A 14,608-nucleotide genomic window follows, 5' to 3' on the forward strand; every position below is an offset into this window, starting at 1 on the left:
TTTGTGTATTGGTATTTTACTTCAAATGGTGAACTTACCTTGGCTACTAATTATGGCTTATTTATGAACATTGGACTGGAGAGTTTATGGATAAGATGAGTTTCCTTATGTAAATAATGTGGACAAATGCAGTGATGCACATTGGAAAGAATAACACAAATCATAGTAACTTGATGCTAGGGACCACTTTAGGAGTCACTGCCCAAGAGAAAGATCTAGGTGTCATTGTGGACAGTACGCTGAAATCTTCTGCTTAGTGTGCGGCAGCAGCCAAAACCAAACAGAATGCTAGGAATTATTAGGAAAAGGATAGAAAATAAGAAAGAATATCATAATGCTTCTGTATTGCTCCATGGTGCGACTTCACCTTGAGTATTGTGTGCAATTCTGGTTATCGTATCTCAAAAAAGATATAGTGGAATTAGAAAAGATTCAAAGAAGGGAGACCAAGATGATTAAGGGGATGGAATTCCTCTCATATGAGGAAAGGCTTAAGAGATTAGGACAGTTCAGCCTGGAGAAGAGACAGCTGAGGGGGGATATGATAGAGGTCTACAAAATCCTAAGTAGAATAGAATGGGTAAACATGAATCGATTTGTTAATTCTTTCAAAAAGTGCACTCAATGAAGTTACATGGTGATACTTTTAAAAGAAATAGGAGAACATATTTTTTCACTCAACGAATAGTTAAACTCTGAAACTCGTTGATGGAGGATGTGGTAACAGCAATTAGCAGATCTGGATTTAAAAAGGTTTGGACAAGTTCTTAGAGGAAAAGTCCATAATCTGCTATTAAGGTAGACGTGGAGTAAGCCACTACTGATCCCTGGGATCGGTAGCATGAAATCTTGCTATTCTTTGCGATTCTACCAGGTATTCGTGCCCTGGCCGCTATTGGAAGCAGGATACTGAGCTAGATGGACCACTGGTCTGACTCAGTATGGCTATTCTTACGTTCTCGTGTAATGTTTCTTTTGTGCCATAAAATATCTGTTGGACTAACCTTTATGTAGACATTAGATACAGAAGACCAGTACTAATGGAGAAAATATTAAGAGGCCCTTTTACTAAAGTTCGGGAAAGTTTTGCACTTACCGAGCAGTAAGTGCAGTGTGTGCAGTAACGCCGTGGGGTGTTCTTGTACTTGAACGTAACTTGCCTTGAGCTACTTTAAAAGGTATGAACTTAGGGCCCTATTTACTAAGTAGGCACACTAATTTTGTAGAGCATGCTAACGATAGAGACACCCATTATATTCCTATGGGTGTCTGTAGCATTAGCACGCTAAAACATTTGTGCGTCAACAGTGCGGCTTAGTAATCTAAATCCCTTACCCATACACTTAGCACACAGACAAAATCTTTACTGTGTGGTAAGTGTACTGATAGCCTGGATGCACTTACCACTTCCCAAAAAAGGAGGCGCTATCTGCAACAGTGACAGCTTGCATAAGTTACCATATGCTGTCAGTAATGCACAGTCCATGCCCATTTCCTGCCCATAACTTACCTATTTTCCGAACCATAACAGGGCATGCAGTTAGTACATGAATTAGCATGCGCTCTCATGTTATCATGGTAATGGTTACCAAGTCATGTGCAGGGAGGTCAATTCTGCAAGAGGGTACCTATATTTAGTCACCTATGTGGTGCCTATTCTATAAAGGAAAGTAGGCTAAAGAGGTTAGGGCTTTTCAGCTTGGAAAAGAGACACTGAGTGGGATATGATTGAGGTCTACAAAATCCTGAGTGGTACAGAACGAGTAGAAGTGAATTGATGTTTCACTGAAAAAGTACAAAGACCAATGAAATTACATGGAAATACTTTAAAAACAAATAGGAGGAAATATTTTTTCACTCCATGAATAGTTAAGATCTGGAACTTGGTGCTGGAGGATGTAGTAACAGCAGTTAGTGTATCTGGGTTTGGACAAGTTCCTGGAGGAAAAGTCCATAGTCTGCTATTGAGATAGACATGGAGAAGCCATTGCTTGCTCTGGGGTTGGTAGCGTGGAATGTTGCTAATATTTGGGTTTCTGCCAGGCAGTGGTGTACTAAGGGGGAGGCGGTGGGTGCGGCCCGCCCCGGGTGCACGCCGCTGGGGGGGTGCCGCGCGCCGGTCAGCTTCGTTGTTTCCATGCTCCCTCTGCCCCGGAACAGGTTACTTCTGTTGGATTATTTGTAGTAAATAATTAGCAGATTTTAGTACACACAGCTTCAGCTTTAGAAATGTTAATTTCTTTCTTCATCTCTCTCTCATTCACCCCTGAATAATTCACTGCTGAGTCACTTTAAAGTTGAAGTAACAAAACATCTGTTTACTCACAGTTTGCAGTTAGATTATAATCAGACAGGCTTATATATACATATTACTATACATTTGTATTATCAGCTCCTTCCATGTGCTTAGATGGTAATGGATGCTCACACCACCATAGATCCTCTCAGGTTAGGAGAGATCATGAGCTCCATGTGCTCCATGTGCTGCATGTGCTGCATCTAACCCCCACAGGAAGTTGCATAGCTGTGTGACCTCTCTAAGTAATTCACATCAGAGGTCACAGAGTAATCACAGAGAAATAATAGGTGACAGGCAATGCATGTAAAATACAATTACATTCCAACAAACCCCTTCTCATGCATAACTGTCATGCAATTATTTATTCATACAAAGTCCAAGCTTTATACGCAGATTCACAAAATGTTCTCTGGGTAACGGTTTGGTCATGATGTCAGCTGTCATCTCACTGGTGTGACAATAGTGTAGACTGATGACCCCTTCTTTCGCCAACTCTCGCACGTTGTGGTATTTCGTTGCGATGTGCTTGGTGCGTGACTGAACCTTGTCATTCTGTGACAGTCGGATGCAGCTCTGATTATCTTCCATTATCTGGATTGGTCTCTTTTCAGCTATTCCAAAATCCAGCAAAAGTTTTTCAATCCACATCAGTTCTCTGCACGCTTCCGATACGGCCACATATTCAGCTTCTGTAGAAGACAAACTCACAATACTTTGTTTATGACTGGCCCATGAAATTTGTACATTTCCATACATAAACACATATCCACTTGTGGATTTATAATCAGAATGATCCCCTGCCCAATCTGAATCACAGTAACATATTAGTTTTGGATTACTATTGGCTGAAATCTTTAATTTACAATCAATGGTACCCTTTAAATACCTTACCATCCTTTTAACCGCAGTCCAATCTGATTTGGTAGGTGAGCTGACCCTTCTGCTCAAAATTCCTACTGCATTTGCTATATCAGCCCTGTATGTGGTAGCTAGATATAAAAGCTTACCTATGGCTGATCTATATTGGATGTTATCTGGTAAAGGTTCTCTTACTGTTTCATCCTTCAGAAAATCAGTGATCATGGGAGTGCTTACAACTTGGGCATCTTGCATACCTAAACTTTCAATAAGCTCATTTATTTTCTGCTTCTGGCTTAGAAGATAAGAACCATCATTTTGTTTCTCAATTTCTATACCAAGATAGTATGACACATTACCCAGTTCTTTTATCTCAACATTCAGGTTTAAACACTTTACAATGTCCTTGTACTCTTGCTCACTTTCGCTTGCAATGAGCAGATCATCAACAAAAGCTAAAATGTATGCATATTGTCCATTTGTGCACCTAGTGTACAAACATTTATCTGCTTCACCTTGCTTAAATCCTAAATTTGTCAATATTTCATGCAATTTTTCATTCCAACATTTTGCACTTTGCTTTAATCCATAAAGACCTTTGTTTAATTTACACACTAGCTGTCTTTGTTTTGTATTTATGAAACCTGTTGGCTGTTCCATGTACAAGTCTTCAGTTATATCTCCGTGAAGAAATGCTGTTTTCACATCAACGTGGTTGACTTGCATGCCTTTTGAGACTGCAATGCTCAGAAGTGTTCTGATTGTCGTGTGTTTCACTACAGGTGCAAACACTTCATCAAAATCTTCTCCATATTTTGAAGATATCCCTTTGCCACTAATCTGGCTTTATACCTTTCCACTTTTCCTTGTGCATTCCTTTTTAACTTGAATACCCATTTGCATCCTATAGCTTTCTTGCCAGGAGGTAATTTTGTAAGAATCCAAGTATTATTTTTATCCAATGCATCAATTTCTTCTTGTGCAGCTTTACGCCATTCAGCAGCTTCTTCTGCTGGCATTTTCTCAATCTCATCCCATGTTAAGGGCTCTTGAGCTTCTGCTGACTTTGTTAGGTAAGACAGTCTTGGGGGTGGAACACCTTTGTTTTCCCTGGATGAGCGTCTGACAACAGGTTGGTCTGACCTTTCCGCATCCTCTAAATCTGAGAGTACTTCTCCAATTGATTCCCCTTCTCCAACTGTACTGTCTTCTTCAATGATCCTTTCTGTGTCTGCTTCCTCTGCCTGTTCCTCGTTAGATACAGATGAGTTGCTTTCAGACATCTGCCTTGGTATGGCATTTATATATACTGGCATGTCTATTATGGTTCTAGTTTCATATTCTGGATGATAAGGCTCATCTGGGATAATCCAGCCTTTATCGACCCTTTTGTTTTCATCAAAATATGTAACATGTCTTATGCCAACAATGCCAGTTTTCAGATTCAAAATTCTATATCCTTTGTGTCCTGGAGTATAGCCAACTAAAATGCCCCTTTCTGTTGTGGAATCCAGCTTATGCCTTCTTTGCTTTGGTACATGAGCATATGCTGTACTTCCAAATGTTCTTATGTGTGACAGGTTTGGCTTCCTACCATGCCATGTCTCATGTGGTGTGCGCTCAGCGCCTTTAGTTGGCATTCTGTTTTGTAGGTACACTGCTGTGAGAATGGCTTCCCCCCATAGTCTTTTAGGGAGATTGCTATCTGACAGCATACATCTGGTCATTTCCACAAGTGACCTAAATTTTCTCTCTGCAACAGAATTTTGCTCTGGTGTATAAGCTACTGTTGTGATATGCTGAATGCCTTCTTGTTCTAGAAATGTGCGCATGCTTTGTGAAGTGAACTCACCACCATTGTCGGTCTGAAGAACCTTTGGTTTTCTTTCAAATTTATTTCTCACCATGGCTACGTATTTCTTCAGCATGTCTGTGACTTGACTTTTTTCTTTCAGCAAATAGGCCACACAGTATCTAGAGAAATCATCCAAGAATATTAGCACAAATCTGTTATTTCCCAATGATGGGATATTAAACGGTCCACATAAGTCACTGTGTATTAAGTCCAGTACTTTATTACTCCTATTTCCTGTGTATGCAGGAAATGAGGGTCTCACACCTTTTTGAGTAACACAGTCTATGCATTTCTCCATTTTACCAGCATTCTTCCTTACTTGCGCCATATGTGAGGCTTCACCTGAAATGCTCAGTTTATAAACATCATTATGCATAAAAGCTTCAGCATACACTTCATCATTTTTAGAGATGGTGCACTTACTGTTTTCAAAATGAATCGCAAATCCCTTCTTATCTAATGTAGATACACTAAGCATATTACAAACTGCTTGGGGAATATACAAGACATCACTTACAGGAATTTCTTTAACTTCATTAGACACTTTGCATTTTAAGAATCCAATACCTTTTGCTTGGATCTTAGCAGTCCCTGCGTTTGCAGTTTTAAGAATACCTTCCTCTGGACACATTTCCTGAAAGAAATCCTTAGAATTGGTTAAATGGCATGTGCTCCCCGAATCCAAAATCCAAGTACTTTCATTTGAATTATTATTTACCATAGTCAAAGATTTTTCTGCCATTAGAAAGCCCTTGTGTTTATCTTTGTCCTTCATACATTTCCTGGTTTGAAAATTCTTTAGTTCCATTGGCTTAGGTGAGCTAGAGGGAGTGTTTTGTGTTTCCTTACACCATTTAGATACATGTCCCTCCTTTCCACATGAGTAGCAAATCAGCTTGCCCTTGGGTGGAGTTTTCCCATAGCTCCGCCTTCCTCTGTTCTTTGCCAAGAAATTTGTTTCATTTCTCTCTGACTTGCTTTGAGAACACATCTCCTCAGAATCATTTATTATGCATTCCTGCCTTAGTTTTGATGTTGTCTGTTCAAAAGATTGCCCTTCAATGGCCTCATTTACAGACCTAAAAACATCAAACTTCTTTGATAGTGAGGTAAAAAGAAATGCTCTTTTCAATGCATCACACATGGGAATTCCAGAAAGTTCTAACTTTTGAAATGAAGACATAAGATGCATAATGTGATCATTACATTTACTTTTATCCCTTAATTTGGTTTCATTCAACTCTGCCAACCAAATTGGTTGCTGCTTTGCATATGTAGTTGCATACATAGTTCTCAGTTTATATAAAATGTCCTTTGGTGTATCTTTTCCCTCCACTAATATGGCTTGTTTCTCTGAGAGAGCTTCCAAAAGCATGCACTTCACATAATAGTTTGCATTGTCCCATTCAGCCATATTTTCAGCTGTTCTGTCTTGGTCTAAGCATATATTTAATCCTTTTGCTCGAAGGAGACATATGAATCTTAGTTCCCACTGCTGATAATTAAACTCAGTTAATTTTGGCACCTTGAGAGAATAGAAAAATGGTGAATTTCTTCCCTCAGCCATTTTCTTAGCCTTCTGTCTGCTGTGTGGGGGGGAGAGAGAGACAGACTGAATCTTTCCTTTAAAACTTAAGAGAAAAATGTGGCCTTTTTTTTTTTTTCTGCCTGGTAATATTTCTCTTCTTTTTCAATTCTTGAACCCTGGGCCCATAACCCTTTTGTTGGATTATTTGTAGTAAATAATTAGCAGATTTTAGTACACACAGCTTCAGCTTTAGAAATGTTAATTTCTTTCTTCATCTCTCTCTCATTCACCCCTGAATAATTCACTGCTGAGTCACTTTAAAGTTGAAGTAACAAAACATCTGTTTACTCACAGTTTGCAGTTAGATTATAATCAGACAGGCTTATATATACATATTACTATACATTTGTATTATCAGCTCCTTCCATGTGCTTAGATGGTAATGGATGCTCACACCACCATAGATCCTCTCAGGTTAGGAGAGATCATGAGCTCCATGTGCTCCATGTGCTGCATGTGCTGCATCTAACCCCCACAGGAAGTTGCATAGCTGTGTGACCTCTCTAAGTAATTCACATCAGAGGTCACAGAGTAATCACAGAGAAATAATAGGTGACAGGCAATGCATGTAAAATACAATTACATTCCAACAACTTCCTGTTCCGGGGCAGAGGGAGCATGGAAACAACGAAGCTGACAGGCACGCGGCACCCCTCCCCCCAGCGGCGTGCACCCAGTGGGGGGTTCTTTTGCCGGGGTGGGGGGGGTGACGAGGGGGTTTGCGCTGCACGGGGGGGGGGGGGGGGGGCGCTGCACCCAGGGGGCGGGGTGCATCGGCGACTGCCCCGGGTGTTAGCGCCCCTAGGAACGCCACTGTTGCCAGGTACTTGTGACCTGGATTGGCCTCTGTTGGAAATAGGATATTGGGCTAGATGGACCATTGGTCTGACACAATAAGTCTATTCTTATGTTCATGTTTGTATGTTTTCTTTATAGAATACTACTGTAATGTATGAAATATGCACTTATAATTTAGATGTGAGCATTCATGCAACCGTGGAGGGGCATAATCGAACGCAAACACCCATGTGTAAGAATGTCCATCTCCGAGAACGGGTCCGTGAAGGGGTGGGCCGAATCGTATTTTCGAAAAAGATGGACGTTTATCTTTAGTTTTGCAAATACGGTTTGTGCCAGGCAAATGCATTGGACGTGGGCGTTTTTGAGATGTGGGCGTTTGTTTGAGTTGGGCGTTTTTGTTTTTCAGCGATAATCGAAACCAAAGCGTCCCAGCTCAAAAACGACCAAATCCAAGGCTTTGGGTCATGGGAGGGGCCAGGATTCGTAGTGCACTGGTCCCCCTCACATGCCAGGACACCAACCGGGCATCCTAGGGGGCACTTTTAAAAAATAGGAAAAAACATTAAATTACCTCCCAGGTGCATAGCTCCTATATCTTGGGTGCTGAGACCCCCAAATCCCCCCCAAAACCCACTCCCCACAACTCTACACCATTACCATAGCACTTAATGGTGAAGGGGGGGCACCTACATGTGGATACAGTGGGTTTTGGGGGGGGGGGTTAGAGGGCTCCCATTTACCATCACAAGTGGTACAGATAGGGGGGATGGGCCTGGGTCCGCCTGCCTGAAGTGCACTGCATTACCCACTAAAACTGCTCCAGGGACAGGACTTGTTGCTGCTGTATAACCTTGGCACAGCAGTTCACACCGTAAGACTAATCTCGCTGAAAACGTCCTTTATTTCAATAACCGCGTTTACTCACAGTTAACTGCAGATCAGAGGTTGTGCCCCACTGGCAACGAGTCTCCCTGGTACTAAGATTAGCAGTAGCTCAGAGCTGGCAGAATGGTGTACAATGACCTCTTTCAGCAACAGTCAAGGTAAGAACTAAGTTCTGTAACGTGGCTAACACACGAAAGGGATCTAAAACGGACTTACAAAAATGGCCACTACCTTGTGGACTACCGGAAACAAAACAGGGCACACTTTGACCCAGTAAGCAGAGGGAAAAGCACCATCGGAGAAGAGCCTACCAACTACCAACACAAGCTAGTGAAATCACAGAGCCCAATACCCTACACCCACCACAATGCAATGCTGATGTGACCCTGCAGTGCACCCGAGAGCCACATCTGACCCAGGGAATGGCTGTGAGAGGATCGAACACATTCTGCTGTCATGGAGGTGGGTACGAAATTTGAGGGTGGCATAGAGGCTGGGAAATAAGGTTTTTCCAAGTGGGGTTTTTGGTGGGAGGGGGTTAGTGATCACTGGGGGAGTCAGGGGAGGTGATTCCCGATTCCCTGTGGTGGTCATCTGGTCATTTAGGGCACTTTTTTGGGACCTGTTTGTGAGAAAAAACGGTCCAAAAAAAGTGTCCTAAATTCTCGCTAACAACGCCTTTTTTTTCCATTATCGGCCGAGCGCGCCCATCTCTGCTTGGCCAATAACCACGCCCCAGTCCCGCCTTCACCATGCCTCCGACACGCCCCCGTCAACTTTATTCGTTCCCGCAACGGAGTGCAGTTGAAGACGACCAAAATCTGCTTTCGATTATACCGATTTGGCCGCCCACGGGAAACGGACGCCCATCTCCCGAACATGGGTGTTTTTCTCCTTTCGAAATTAAGCAGGATAGAGTACTATCTGTTTAACTAGGTCGCTGAATATACATACGATTGATAACTAACTATCCTCCCTGTTTACAAAGCCGTGCTAGTGGCTAAAGGTGCAGTAATGCTGACACAACCCATTCACTCAACTTTGTAAACAGGGGGTTAGGTCTGCTGTATAACAAGCCTAACATTAAATGCCTGACATCAATTTATTATAGGGGTTAATTCTATAACTGCTTGCCTCCATTTAGGTGCCCTGAGGTCACATGGTAGGACCCTATTCTATAACGGAACCAACGCACCTGGATTCTATTGTAGAATACAAGCACAACCTAGTATTGGCACATCTGACATCTCGGAGTCCGCAGTTACCCCAGCCATAGAGCTGGCATAAGTATGAATGCCTAAATGTGGCAGCGACACAGTGCATGTAACTTTAGAATATTCTGTAAGTTACATACATAAATGAGAGCCCCATCCATGTGTATGGACACTTGCAAATATGTATTATGCAAGTAGAAAGGTAGTTACAGATTAGCTTTTAAGTGGAATATTGGCACATATTTGCTATCATCCTAAACATTTACATGTGCAACACACGTGTAAAGGGTAGTTCCTAGTTTGTGTTAAAATGACTGAATTTCAGGACTTCTGGGGTAAGGAAGAGGAACTCTGGGTCAATCTAGAAAGAGGGAATGGCAAATGTATTCACACTGGTATGATACAGGGCTCGTTCACGGACATAAGAAGTGGGCTAACATTTATTTATTTATTTATTTATTTATTTATTTATTTATTTATTTATTTATTTTGTTGCATTTGTATCCCACATTTTCCCACCTTTTTGCGGGCTCAGTGTGGCTTACAATACATTATGAATGATGGAAATACATTTTGTTACAATTCGGTTATGGATTACATTGTGACGAGTTATACGAGACATAATCAAAGTAACGTTAAGGAATATATCGATGGAAAAGAACGTTGAGACATTGGAAGGAAACAACGAGGAGCCAAGGGGCAATATATCATGACAGAAAACATATGGTATACATTTTTGTGAGTAGAGGTATATGTGTGGTGAAGTTTCAGGATAGGAAATTCATAGTGGATGTGTTGATGTATGACTGAACATTGAGTGTGGATTTATGTGTTTTGGTTCTTTCCGTAAGTTTTCTCAAAGAGATGTGTTTTCAATAATTTGCGGAAGTTGGTTTGTTCGCAGATCGTTTTCAGGCCACGTGGCAGCGCGTTCCAGTCCTGTGTGCTCGTGTAAGAAAAGGTTGACGCGTGCAGCGCTTTGTATTTCAGGCCCTTGCAGTTAGGGAAGTGGAGGTTGAGAAAAGTTCTGGATGATTTTTTAGCGTTTCTGGGCGGTAAGTCGATTAACTCAGACATGTAGGCTGGGGCTTCTCCGTGAATAATTTTTTACATAAAGACATTCAACGTGTAGCAGTGAAAGAGGAAGTACTACTAATAGGTGATTTTAATATGACGGATACTTATCGTTTATTAAAACTTGCTATGCAGCCACGTTGCCTGGCGCCCTGTTCTGTTTTCAGTCGCTGTGCACATTCAGCTTCATTAAAACGAGCGTGCACAGCGACTGAAAACAGGACAGGGTGCCAGGCAATGTGAGACCAGCGAGGGACGAACGCTTTAGCTGATGGGGGTTGGGGACCCCCGCCAGCCAAACCGGGGGCCCCAGAGTCAATTTGGAGGGGGCCCAGGCCCCCATGGCCCCTCGTAGCTTTGCCACTGCTCAGGAGACACCTAAGGAAATACGTCACAGAAAGGTGGTGAATTTGTGGAACGGCCTCCTAGTGGAAGTGGTGAAGATGAAGTCTGTATCTGAATTTAAGCAAGCTTGGAACAAGTACACATAGGATCTCTGAGTGAAAGGGAGAGTAGATGACATGAATGGGCAAACTGGGTAGGTCATATTCAGGCATATTTTCAAAGCACTTTGGGAGGCTAAGTTCCATAGGTTTCTATGGAACTTTGGGAGGCTAAGTGCTTTGAAAATGAGCCCCATTGTCTTTCTATAACTTCATTTTTCGTTGTTTATAGAATTGCCCTTTATTATTATTATTATTAGCATTTGTATAGCGCTACCAGACGCATGCAGCGCTGAACACCTGAGACAGTCCCTGCTCAAAAGAGCTTACAATCTAAATAATACAGACAGACAAGACAGTTACGGGTGAGGGAGTAATGGGAGCTAAAAAGCAGCAGTGAAGAGGTGGGTTTATAGGATGGCTCTAAAAATTTTGCCTAAAGTTAGGTGCAGGGATAATATACACTAAGCATGAATTTTGTAATGACAGTGGTGCACACAATTGCCAGTACAGAGTGCTAGCGTAAGGCTACATTTACATGCCTAACTTTAGGCGTGAGCACTTATGCTAGCTCAGTGGCTAGCGTAAATACTTGTGTCTAACTGTAGGCAGTTGGGCTCATAAATGCTTGTATTCTGTAAGCCATGTGCATAACTGCCTGGCCCGTTCATGCCCCTTCCAGGTCCACATCCCCTGCAAAGTTGCATGCTCTGAAATTTGAATGTGCAACATAGAATACTGATTAAAGGCAGTTATGCGCATAACGGCTAATTGGTGCTACTTAGTTCCAATTTTGGCCAATTATAGCCTATTACTCATTAGCACCATTTATCAGCTAATTATTAAATTAAGTTGCGTGTGCAGCTGACCTTATTGTGTGGCAAATTTGCATACTAGTTGCAGATTTGTGCACACATCTTTCTATAATTGGGGGGGGGGGGGGGTGTACATATAAATGCCAGCTTTGACTTTGCCCTGTGTCAGTGTTAGCTGCTTTGTATGTGCATGCAAGCTGGCAGTTTAACAAATTAAATGGACTTGTCTTATACTTTTAAACACTGAATACTGAGGAATAAGCCATGTGCCGACAAACTGTGTAATCCTGTCCCTTGCCCATGGGGAGGGGAAAACACTTCAGCCCTAGAGGCTGGACTAAGAGAGGCAATCAGACTTAGATATAGGCGCAACAAGTAAAAATCTTTATTGGTATCTCACTAAGCCAATACAAAATAATTGTTCTCTCTGGAGCAGGTTGTCACCCAGTAGCCAGACACACAGACTGAATAACAAAATTGCTCAGCAAAAACTTTCTTAGCCATCACATATATACTGCTGTAAGTTTCATTTCTCCTAAATCATGTGATTTCTCCTAAACTAACTTATGATCATATATGGATCTTCCTGTTTCCTTCCATCACACAATATAGTAATATACAAAAATAGCAATTTCCTGTATTCTACCATCCTCTCCTACTTGTGTTCACATGCACACTTTGTGGCAATTGGCTAATTCCTTATCAGTAAAGCGTGCTCACAGCGTGCCAAATCCATGTAGCAAGCTAGTATGAAACACCTGGTGTCCTTTTTCTCAGAACACATATTTCCGTTGGAACATCTTGGACTCGCAGGGTCCTCAGTCTCTCATCACCACCAAGGTTATATCCAATTGTATCTGCCATATATGGGCCGCATAGCCTCATTTCCTCCCAAGTGTCACCTTGACATATAACATGTACTTTCCATTTACTGAGAAACCACTGTAGCTTACAAGCAGCTGCAGGAAGAAACTAAAAATATGCTGACAACAGCAAGGCTAGGAAAACTGAGGGCTAGCTGGGCCATATTACAGGCCTAGTATAGGAAGGAATATACAAATCACATATCTAGCTTTGAATATTGACTCCCATATGACCTTTAAAACTTCACTAGTTCTTTTTGTCTAAATATAAGACATGTATTTATTTACAATATGAGCAAATAACTCATGGAGTACCTATTTAAACAGCTGTAGAGTTTGTCATGATTTATTTATTTATTTATTGCATTTGTATCCCACATTTTCCAACCTTTTTGCGGGTTCAGTGTGGCTTACAATATGAGTTAAATATTGGAAATATAATTTGTTACAGATTGGTTATGGATTACATTTTGCATAATTATGCGAAACAATTGGAGTGTCCTTGGGAGTGTAACAATGGAGCACAAACATTGAAACATTGGGAGGAAACAATGGGAGTTTAGAGGGCGATAAGAAGGCATAAAGACATATGATATATATCTTTCTGTGATTGAAGTTATGAATGATGTGATATTACGGGAATGAGAGTTCCGAGGTGAATGTGTGATGCATTCGTGAATAGTAGGTGTGGACTTTATGTGTTTTGGTTCTTTCCGTAAATCTTTTCAAAAAGATGGGTCTTCAGTGATCTGCGGAAGGAAGCTTGCTCGTTGATTGTTCTTAAGTTGCGTGGCAGTGTATTCCAATACTGCGTGCTCATGTGAGAAAAGGTTGATGCATGTAGCGTTTTGTATTTCACGCCTTTGCAATTGGGGAAGTGGAGGTTTAAGAAAGTTCGGGATGATCTTTTGGCGTTTCTGGGTGGTAGGTTTATTAACTCAGACATGTAGGCTGGGGCTTCGCCGTGAATGATTTTGTGGACTAATGTGCATACTTTGAAAGTGATGCGTTCCTTTAGTGGAAGCCAGCGTAGTTTCTCTCGTAATGGTTTTGCACTCTCATATTTTGGTTTTCCAAAGATGAGTCTGGCTGCCGTATTCTGGGCTGTTTGAAGTTTTCTCAGTGTTTGTTCTTTGCAACCTGCGTATAGTGAGTTGCAGTAATCCAGATGGCTGAGCACGAGGGATTGTACTAGGCTGCGAAAGACGGATCTTGGGAAGTATGGTCTTATCCTTTTAAGTTTCCACATGCTGTAGAACATCTTTTTAGTTGTGTTGTTAGCATGAGTATCGAGCGTTAGGTGGCGGTTGATAGTGACTCCAAGAATCTTTAGCATTTCTGAGATTTGAAGGTTCAGGTTTGGTGTGTTTATGGCTGTGAATTCTTTTGTGTTGTATTGGGAGGTGAGTATTAGGCATTTCGTTTTTTCTGCGTTTAATTTCAGACGGAATGCATCTGCCCATGTGTTCATGATGTGTAGACTTTGATTGATTTCGTTAATGTCTTGTTTGAAGGGGATGTATATTGTCACATCATCAGCGTATATATATGGGTTGAGGTTATGGTTTGATAGGAGTTTTGCCAGCGGGATCATCATTAGGTTGAAGATGGTTGGTGAGAGAGGTGATCCCTGTGGAACTCCACATTCAGGTGTCCATGCTTTAGACGTGGTCGAATTTGATGTGACTTGATACGAACGTTGGGTTAGGAACCCTTCGAACCAATTCAGGACATTTCCTCCAATGCCAAAGTATTCGAGTATGTGTAGTAGGATTCCGTGGTCAACCATATCAAAGGCACTTGACATGTCAAATTGTAGGAGGAGTGTATTGTTGCCAGTTGCAATTATTTGCTTAAATCTAGTCATAAGGGTGACTAATATTGTCTCTGTGCTATGATTCGACCGGAATCCT

The 14,608-nt window shown here is 41.6% G+C and overlaps 1 protein-coding gene across 3 annotated transcripts in view; it reads left to right on the forward strand.

The window, feature by feature from the left end:
* The window catches only part of LOC115470009 (solute carrier family 2, facilitated glucose transporter member 5-like), a 186,797-nt gene that overhangs the window by 36,118 nt on the left and 136,071 nt on the right, over positions 1–14,608 (forward strand). The gene's annotated exons all lie outside the window — the stretch shown is intronic.

Source organism: Microcaecilia unicolor, chromosome 5 (assembly GCF_901765095.1).
Source record: "Microcaecilia unicolor chromosome 5, aMicUni1.1, whole genome shotgun sequence".
Taxonomy (NCBI): domain Eukaryota; kingdom Metazoa; phylum Chordata; class Amphibia; order Gymnophiona; family Siphonopidae; genus Microcaecilia; species Microcaecilia unicolor.